Source organism: Electrona antarctica, assembly GCF_951216825.1.
Source record: "Electrona antarctica genome assembly, chromosome: 6".
NCBI classification, from domain to species: domain Eukaryota; kingdom Metazoa; phylum Chordata; class Actinopteri; order Myctophiformes; family Myctophidae; genus Electrona; species Electrona antarctica.
Genome location: NC_136811.1, coordinates 51,687,051 through 51,697,050, shown reverse-complemented (window position 1 = coordinate 51,697,050; position 10,000 = coordinate 51,687,051). Strand labels below are relative to the sequence as shown.

At 46.0% G+C, this 10,000-nt stretch overlaps 1 protein-coding gene across 1 annotated transcript in view; it reads left to right on the top strand.

Moving 5' to 3' along the window:
- The window catches only part of adamtsl4 (ADAMTS-like 4), a 67,021-nt gene that overhangs the window by 43,021 nt on the left and 14,000 nt on the right, over positions 1 to 10,000 (top strand).

Below are 10,000 nucleotides of genomic sequence, written 5' to 3'. Positions count from 1 at the left end.
TGCTACTGCTACTGCTACTACTACTACTGCTACTACTGCTGCTACTGCTACTGCTACTGCTACTGCTACTACTACTACTGCTACTACTGCTGCTACTGCTACTGCTACTACTGCTACTACTGCTACTGCTACTACTGCTGCTACTGCTACTGCTACTGCTACTGCTACTACTACTACTGCTACTACTGCTGCTACTGCTACTGCTACTGCTACTACTACTACTGCTACTACTGCTGATACTGCTACTGCTACTGCTACTGCTACTACTACTGCTACTGCTACTGCTACTGCTGCTACTACTGCTACTACTGCTACTACTACTGCTACTGCTACTGCTGCTACTACTGCTACTGCTACTGCTACTGCTACTGCTACTGCTGCTACTACTGCTACTGCTACTGCTACTGCTGCTACTACTGCTACTGCTACTGCTACTGCTACTGCTGCTACTACTGCTACTGCTACTGCTGCTACTACTGCTACTGCTACTGCTACTGCTACTGCTGCTGCTACTGCTGCTACTACTGCTACTGCTACTGCTACTGCTGCTACTACTGCTACTGCTACTGCTACTGCTACTGCTACTGCTGCTACTACTGCTACTGCTACTGCTACTGCTACTGCTGCTACTACTGCTACTGCTACTGCTACTGCTACTGCTACTGCTGCTACTACTGCTACTACTGCTACTACTACTACTGCTACTGCTACTGCTACAGCTACTGCTACTGCTACTACTACTGCTACTGCTACTACTGCTACTGCTACTACTGCTACTGCTACTGCTACTGCTACTACTACTACTACTGCTACTACTACTACTGCTACTGCTACTACTGCTACTGCTACTGCTACTGCTGCTGCTGCTGCTGCTACAGCTGCTGCTGCTGCTGCTACTGCTAATGCTAATGCTGCTGCTGCTGCTGCTGCTGCTGCTACAGCTGCTGCTGCTGCTGCTACTGCTAATGCTACTGCTACTGCTAATGCTAATGCTGCTGCTGCGGCTGCTACTACTACTGCTACTGCTACTATTACTGCTACTACTACTACTGTCACACAAAGGTATCAACACTAGCAGACCGGCAAGCTCAAAATGTAGTGCAAAGCGACGCGTTTTGACCTTTTTTATCTGCTACTTGTGATACTTTTTGCTATTTTTGAATTTTTAATCCTGAGAAGTATAACAGTTTTGAACATATGAGGTTTCCACCCGACAGACACGATATTATTATGGTAATATTGACAGTAATGGGGGTGTACTGTATGGTGTAATGGCCTTTACAGAAATAATAATACTGAGCTACTTACACAGCATGCAGGCTCATAATTCTCAGACCTTTTTATTTCAAGGACAACCAGTCTGGTATGCATTTATTCCACGGGGCTCCATAACCCTAGCAGTGGAACCAAATGGACCCGTTGGATCCATTCCTACACTGTCAGAGTCAGAGAACTTTAAGCGTCCAATTCTGGTTCCCCGACTAGCCATAATTAAGCTGGGAACCCCCTCAAGGACCTCTGTTTTTTTTCTCTCTTCCCTACAATAACACAAAGTTGACAAAAACAGCGGAGTGTTCCTTCAACTTAACATCAGGCTCAACTGAAATGGCATAGCAGACATTTATAATAACAGTGATACAGTTAATACCTCACAGAACACACTGTAATGGGATTATGGGAAGTGCTATGAAATACAGTAAATGAACACCCTTTTATCCTTAAGTACTGGTCCGTGGTGAGAGAGTCAGATAGGGAGAGAGATAGAGGTATAGTTGGTGGTAGAAAAAGAGAGGTTAAACACAGATTTAGCTGTCAGTGCGTGTGTGCGTGCGTTTGTGCGTGCGTTTGTGTGTGCGTGTAATAAGACACGTTACTGAGTCAAGTGGAATGTTGGACAAAAGGAGTCTGTCTGTCTGTCTGTCTGTCTGTCTGTCTGTCTGTCTGCCGAATGGATGTTGTTGTGCTGCTCACAGACAGACAGAGGTCAGTCTCAAGACATTTGCAGCACCTGTGTGGCCCGGGCTGTGTGGCCCGGGCTGTGTGGCCTGGGCTGTGTGGCCTGGGCTGCCCTGGAAGTGAATGTGCCTCGTGGACGCTTTTTAAAGTTAGACCTTGGGGCGGGGTGGCCTCTGGCCTGAAGGGTGACAGGGTCGAGGGTGAAGGGGAGGTGGGGGTGTCGGAACAGCGCCTCACACAGGACAGGACTTGTTTTCTTTTGCGTAGTTAGTCCTAGATTAAATGTCATGGACCACCCGTTGTGATATATGCATCAGAAGACCAGGGGGACCACAACCTTTTGGGGCTCTAATGCACTTTAGCCATATTGGAAAGAAATTGGGCCTACTCTGTACTTCCTTCGCAGGTGTTACCAATGATACTAATGAAGGCTCTGTTCCCATTCTGGTCAAACAGAGTCAGGGTGTTGCTGCCATGTTGGCTCACTGGAAACACATGGTTCCTTGAGGTGGTTCCTAATGGCCACTTACGGGTGTGGAACTCTGAGGGGGGGTCCTTGAAATTAAAACATTTCAGAATGTGTTACACTACATGGAACAGAGCCTTAATTTGTATAATAACGGCTAAAGAAGAAAGAGGCCCAATTTCCGTCCAATATGGCAGCTGCTGTGCATAGTTAGAGCCTATTTCAAGGACCAGCCAGTTTGATATGCACCTTTTCTGCCTCTCATCTTCAATATGTACTTCTGCTCAGCCAATCAAATCGTCGCTATGGGGTGATCAGCCAATCACAAGCCAATGTTTGTGTTCACACAAACCCGGAAAGCTGGGCATAGGAGGCGATAGCACCCCTACAAAAAATGAAATCTGGTATAGGAGTGGGAGACTGGGAGTGAACCTTGTATTTTCCTAACCAATCAGAGTGCAGAGGGGCGTCTCTCCAAATCAGGTGACGTCAGTGTTCCCTTAGCCTGGGCACCATTCCACTTCGGGTTCATGAACCGGTCGGGAGCGGATGATATCGCTACGTCATGTTGTAGTATTGTTTTGTGGTCATCAATCTTCCGGAACTTCCTTTCCCCTCAAACCGATTTTTCTCAATAAAAGCTACAGGCTACGAGAGCTTATATTGTTATTCTTCCGGTTTGAGGGAAAAGGAAGTTCCGGAAGATTGTTCCTGCCTGATGACTACAAAACAATACGCCATAGATACGTATAACAATACGCTTCATGTCTGTGATATCGTTACATGACGTAAGGATATCATCCGCTCCTGACCGGTTCACACGGCACTTTTGGAACAGAGCCCAGGCTTTCCTCCGAGGTGGAACGCCTGGTGAGGCGAGGTTAGTGTTCCCTGCTGTTTTCTCATGCAGGAGGAGGAGGGGGAGGGGAGGGGAGGGGAGGGGAGGGGAGCCTGGGCACATACGTAGGTTGGTGAACCAGCGTTGGTTTCCCAGCACTGGTTTAAATCTCTTAGTTCTTGGAAAGCTGGGTTACTTTCAGGCTACTGTAGTCGCTACAGTACATACAAATCATTTATCGCTACAGCTGTAAATTCTATTCCATTCATAAATCCATCGGCCGCTGCGCTGTCATCCAGGCTTTCTCAACCCGTGGTGTTGGACTGCCTCAGTGAGTCTGGAAGCTTCGGCTCCTTTAATATGCTGCCATCCACAAATGATTTCTTGTGTTTGGCGAGAATGTGACACACACACACACACACACACACACACGCGCACACACACACACACACACACACACACACACACACACACACACACACACACACACACACACACACACACACACACACACACACACAGACACACACACACACACACACACACACTCACACACACACACACACACACACACACACACACACACACACACACGTGTGTGTCTGACACACACGATAAGAGGGCTTCAATTGTCGCATTAACTTTACGAACCGGCTTCATGAAAACAGACCGCGGCACAGTTGTTGCCCGCTGAGACTAATATAAACACTTTCCATTCAACTTCAGAAAAGACAATTATCGTCCTGTTCTGCTTGGAAGTGGTACTGTACGTGGTACCACTTCAGGCCTATATTTCGGCTGTTTGAAAATAGCAGATCTACAAGCTCACAATGTGTGGCATCCGCGACGCATGGTGAGCTTGTAGATCTGCTATTTTCGAAAGATTTGTATGCATTTGAAAACTTACTTTACTTTAAGTACATTTTGATGCCAATACTTCTGTACTTTTACTCATAGTACATTTTGATGCCAATACTTCTGTACTTTTACTCATAGTACATTTTGATGCCAATACTTCTGTACTTTTACTCATAGTACATTTTGATGCCAATACTTCTGTACTTTTACTCATAGTACATTTTTAATTCCGGACTTTTACTAACAGAGTACTTCTACATTGCAGTATTGATATTTTTAAGTAAAACAAATGTAGTACTTTTATCCACCACTAGTGCTCAACTAAATGTATTTAGGTACTGTCCAGTGTCCACTGTCCACCCCTGGCATTATGACATCACAGAAGGTCCTGATATAGCCCCAGTGTGTCAACAGTGTAATCAGTGTAAAAGCCGTAGAGTGAAAACAGGAAGAGGCCTAATGCAGAACCCTGGAGAATCCACTCAACTAAGTATAGAGTTTAAGTAGGGTGGGAGGGTTAGCGCCCCTCAAAAAAATGAAAAAAATAACAATAATAATAATCTATGACATTGGTTTTCAACCAGTGGTCCAAGGACCACCAGTGGTCCTTGAGGGGGTTCCAGGTGGTCCCCAGCTAAATGTTGCAGAGTTGGTAACCAAACGGACCCTTCTAGATCTTTAACTCTTGAGAGCGTTGGTTTCATTTTACGCTCTCAAGAGAGTTATTGTTAAACATCTGCATTACTTAATTTACAGGAAGTTTACACGATTAGAGAAATGTAAAATAGTTGTTATTTTGTTTGCCTGTTATCTCTCCTATGATACCAACCATCAATACAGCATGGAATTGTGGACAAAATTTTATCCAACAATAACAAAGTATTTTTTTACTTTTAGGTCTGAGAGGCTAAATGTCATCAAATGGTGGTCCGTGGCTCAAATGCTAAATAATGGGCCTTGATTTGGAACAGGGTTGAAAACCATGCACTGATCTATGAAAAACTTAAATCTGCAACACAATGTTATACAACATGTAGTGTGTGAGGGATTGGGGGTCCCTGCTTCATCTCTCTCTCTGTCAGCTAAGACCTCACACTGTGTTAGAGCAGCAGACAGAGGGTCCTAAGACGCTCTGTCTGTCTGTCTGTCTGTCTGTCTGTCTGTCTGTCTGTCTGTCTGTCTGTCTGTCTGTCTGACTGTATAGGGACAGCAGACAGAGGGTGGGCTGAAGAGTTTCTGTGTGTCCATGCTCGCATACCGGCTGTTGTGTCTTCACGTCTGTGAGAGTGTGTTTATTCACTGCTGGAGCGCTGCACCCCTGCTAGTGTGTGTGTGTCTGTGTGCGTGTGCGCGTGTGTGTGTGCGTGTGTGTGTGTGTGTGTGCGTGCGTACGTGCGTGTCTCTGTCTTTCTTTCTTTCTTTCTCAACCAGCTGGACAAAGAAATACAATCTCTCAGTTAATATACTTTCATTCTCTGCCCTGTATCCCCCCCCCCCCCCCCCTCTCTCTCTCTCTGGAGTCAGTCCAGTGTTGCAGTGCATGCCGTAAAATGTTGTGGCTGCTTTGAACAGTGTGCCGTTTAAATGTGTTTGAAGTTGTGTGTGTTTTTCTGTACCTGCTGTTTGCTTATTGAACTGAGAAATGAGACACGGTGGGATGGAGAGAGAACAGTTATTTGGGCAGACGAGGAACCCCTGAGGCGTACAGTATTGAATTTGTAAACCAGATACTTGTAAGCAAAAGATGTATGTGTGACAACCAGGTATAGTCTGGTGACCAGCGGAGAGAGACGGGTGACAGCCGGAATGTAGACGGTATGGGTTGGCGCCACAGCCTGTGTCCTCCGTGAGGAGGAAGCCCCAAAAAACCCTCGGGGAGGCCATTAGGAGGGCCATTATAATCCACCACTCTTGAATGAAGTGTCCGCTGCTGGGAGTCTGGTGCAACGCACAGGTCCTGGGCCTGGTGAGACTTAGGAGTGGACCTGGTGAGACCTAGGAGGGGCCCGGACAGGAGTCAACCCACAGAGCCTAGTCATTCCACGCGCCAGAATCTGGTTCTCCCAGTCCTGGCAGAGTAGTTCCAGAGCAACGGATTGTGTGGCCTTGGTCTTTCCCTAGTGAGACTGATCGAGGGTAGCTACTGGGACGTAAGTCGGGACTTGATCACCCCAACTGGGTCACCTGAGTGAGGGGTATGATGTTCGAGCGACCCGAAACCCCAATGACCTTGGGATACATCACTGAGGATACGTCCCAGGTGCATCCATGCGAGGCTAGTGCATGATAGATAGATGTATGGTAGAGAAAATTGCATTGCGCCCCAATAAGGCCACTGTCCCACTGGTAGCAGAGGGAGGTGTGGAACTAGCAGGGAGGATTTGGGGGTGACAGACCACTTCCTAAACCACTTCCTAGGCCTTATGGGCTATGCTTTACCACTGTGTGTCATCGGCTCTGTGTTCTCTCCTTTATCACTGTGTGTCATCGGCTCTGTATTCTCTCCGTGTCAAAGGCCTACATTGTGAGTAACAGTCCCTTAGATGTAGGCTAAACCATACAATCTATTACATTTTATTACTGGTTGGGATGTTTGTGTGACGCCATCAGAATCTGCTCAAAGCTGTCGCCCTCTCTGCACGGGCCACACCCACTTCCAGTGTGTGTGTGTGTGTGTGTGTGTGTGTGTGTGTGTGTGTGTGTGTGTGTGTGTGTGTGTGTGTGTGTGTGTGTGTGTGTGTGTGTGTGCGCGTGCGTGCGTGCGTCTTAACTGACTCTTAAGTTGTCCCTGAGGTGAAAGCCTTAAGCCTCACATTGAGACACATTCCTTACGTGCACGCACATTAATGCACGCACGCACGCACACACGCACATACACACACACAGAGAAAGAGAGAGAGAGAGAGGACAGTGATCATGATGGCGTGCGTCACTTGGGCTTTCCCAGTGGAAACGCAGATGTGAGAAGTGTTCCCAGGAGGACACGTTCCTCATCTGTGCGTCGCTCATCCAGAGCCCCCCCCTCCACCCGACGTCTGTTTAAAAGCCCTCGCGATGCCCAATATTAATATCATGTGAATGACCTAAACGTATTAACCGCAATTTTCATGTCAACGCTATTTATCTCTTGCAGTTCTGTGCGTGACCAAAGTGCTGAGCCAGAGCTATAGCCGTGACTGTACAAAGTCAGAGGTTTCATTGCTGTCGTGCAGAAATGTCGCTGTCAAAATGTTGCATTCTCCATATTATTGTTTTTCTTCTTGTGTCTGTTTTCTAAATGAATGTCCTGCTTCATTGTGCAACTGTGGTGCAAAACTAGCTTAGTGGGGACGCGCTCTTTTCGTCATACATCAGCATACTGTGGGCAACTTTGACGATGGTGAGGGCCACTATATTTCCACACTCACTCCAGAGAGGCCACAGTGCATATTACTGTCGTAGCAAAAATCTGCCCATCTGTTTGAGCTTGTAGATCAGCTGTTTTTGCTGTTTTAATTGAAAACCTGAACACATTTTTTTAATTGGAATCCTGAAAAGTAACCTTTTTATTGAATTTCAAATGCATTTAGTTATAGTTATGTTAAATTTGTACGATGATAAGGTTGATGAAAGGGGTGTTGTGACTAAATAATAACAACAATTGGAACAGAGATGCTTTTTTTTCTCCCCCAGTTCCGGAAAGGGAACGTTTTTATTTGGACAAACAAAGTTTACACCCTTCAACGATATATTCCCCTGCTTCCCCTTACCTCAGGCTAACAGAACTCTGGTCTCACACACACACACACACACACACACACACACACACACACACACACACACACACACACACACACACACACACACACACACACACACAGTCACACACACACACACACACACACACACACACACAATTCTGAGTGCGAGTCCTTCCAAGTGGTCGACTGTGCCGAGGAATTCTGTATTATTGTTGCGGCAAGTGGAGTCGGAGACACTCATAAAAGTGTCATACGTGAGAGGGGGAGAAGAAGTACACCCAAAACATGACTTATTATTTTCTATCAATTAGTTTTTGTCGCATTCCAATAATTTGACGACCGGCGCGCGGTGACTCAAAGAGTCTCCTTCTGAGCCTCCTACTGAGCAGCCATCCCAGTCATCAAATTATTGGCTTAAGGAATGCCTCGAGAGACAAAAGAATTCCCCCATGAATCCAAGACTTCACGGGGTGTGTAGCCTAATTGCTAGACAATAAGTCCTGTTTTGGGTGAACTCCTTTAAGCATTCAGGGTAGTGGCGGTGCGGCAGTTCTGTCACGTTGCTGGTTTACAGCTCAGTAGCGCTCGGCGGTTTAGAGTGTCTGACCTGAGATTGGGAGGTCATGGAGGGTTCAATCCCCCGGGCCGGGGTCATATAGCAACGACTATAAAAAGAAATGGGAAAAGCTCCCTGCTTGGCACTCGGCATCAAGGGTCGGATTTTGGGGGGGGTAAATCCCTGTAGCGTCATGCATGAACTTGTACACCAAGCCACCTCACGCCACAGAAACAGGAGACATTGGCTCCTGACCTGACTTATGGGGCCACACGGCTCGGCAAGGCTTACTTACTGGTTTACAGGTGCAAGAAAAGTGGGTGGAATTTGTTTTTCACGCAACCATTTTTTTCAGAAAGGGAGAAGAAGGAAAATGAGGAGGGAGAGGGAGAGCAAAGGGAACATAGGGAGAGAGCCTAGATATATACAAAGATAAGAGGAACGTAGGGAGAGAGCCTAGATATATACAAAGATAAGAGGAACGTAGGGAGAGAGCCTAGATATATACAAAGATAAGAGGAACGTAGGGAGAGAGCCTAGATATATACAAAGATAAGAGGTACGTAGGGAGAGAGCCTAGATATATACAAAGATAAGAGGAACGTAGGGAGAGAGCCTAGATATATACACAGATAAGAGGAACGTAGGGAGAGAGCCTAGATATATACAAAGATAAGAGGAACGTAGGGAGAGAGCCTAGATATATACAAAGATAAGAGGAACGTAGGGAGAGAGCCTAGATATATACACAGATAAGAGGGGAACGTAGGGAGAGAGCCTAGATATATACACAGATAAGAGGGGAACGTAGGGAGAGAGCCTAGATATATACACAGATAAGAGAACGTAGGGAGAGAGCCTAGATATATACACAGATAAGAGAACGTAGGGAGAGAGCCTAGATATATACACAGATAAGAGAACGTAGGGAGAGAGCCTAGATATATACACAGATAAGAGAACGTAGGGAGAGAGCCTAGATATATACACAGATAAGAGGGGAACGTAGGGAGAGAGCCTAGATATATACAAAGATAAGAGGAACGTAGGGAGAGAGCCTAGATATATACAAAGATAAGAGGAACGTAGGGAGAGAGCCTAGATATATACACAGATAAGAGAACGTAGGGAGAGAGCCTAGATATATACACAGATAAGAGAACGTAGGGAGAGAGCCTAGATATATACACAGATAAGAGGGGAACGTAGGGAGAGAGCCTAGATATATACAAAGATAAGAACGTAGGGAGAGAGCCTAGATATATACAAAGATAAGAGGAACGTAGGGAGAGAGCCTAGATATATACAAAGATAAGGGAACGTAGGGAGAGGCTAGATATATACAAAGATAAGAGGACGTAGGGAGAGAGCCTAGATATATACAAAGATAAGAGGAACGTAGGGAGAGAGCCTAGATATATACAAAGATAAGAGGAACGTAGGGAGAGAGCCTAGATATATACAAAGATAAGAGGAACGTAGGGAGAGAGCCTAGATATATACAAAGATAAGAGGAACGTAGGGAGAGAGCCTAGATATATACAAAGATAAGAGGAACGTAGGGAGAGAGCCTAGATATATACAAA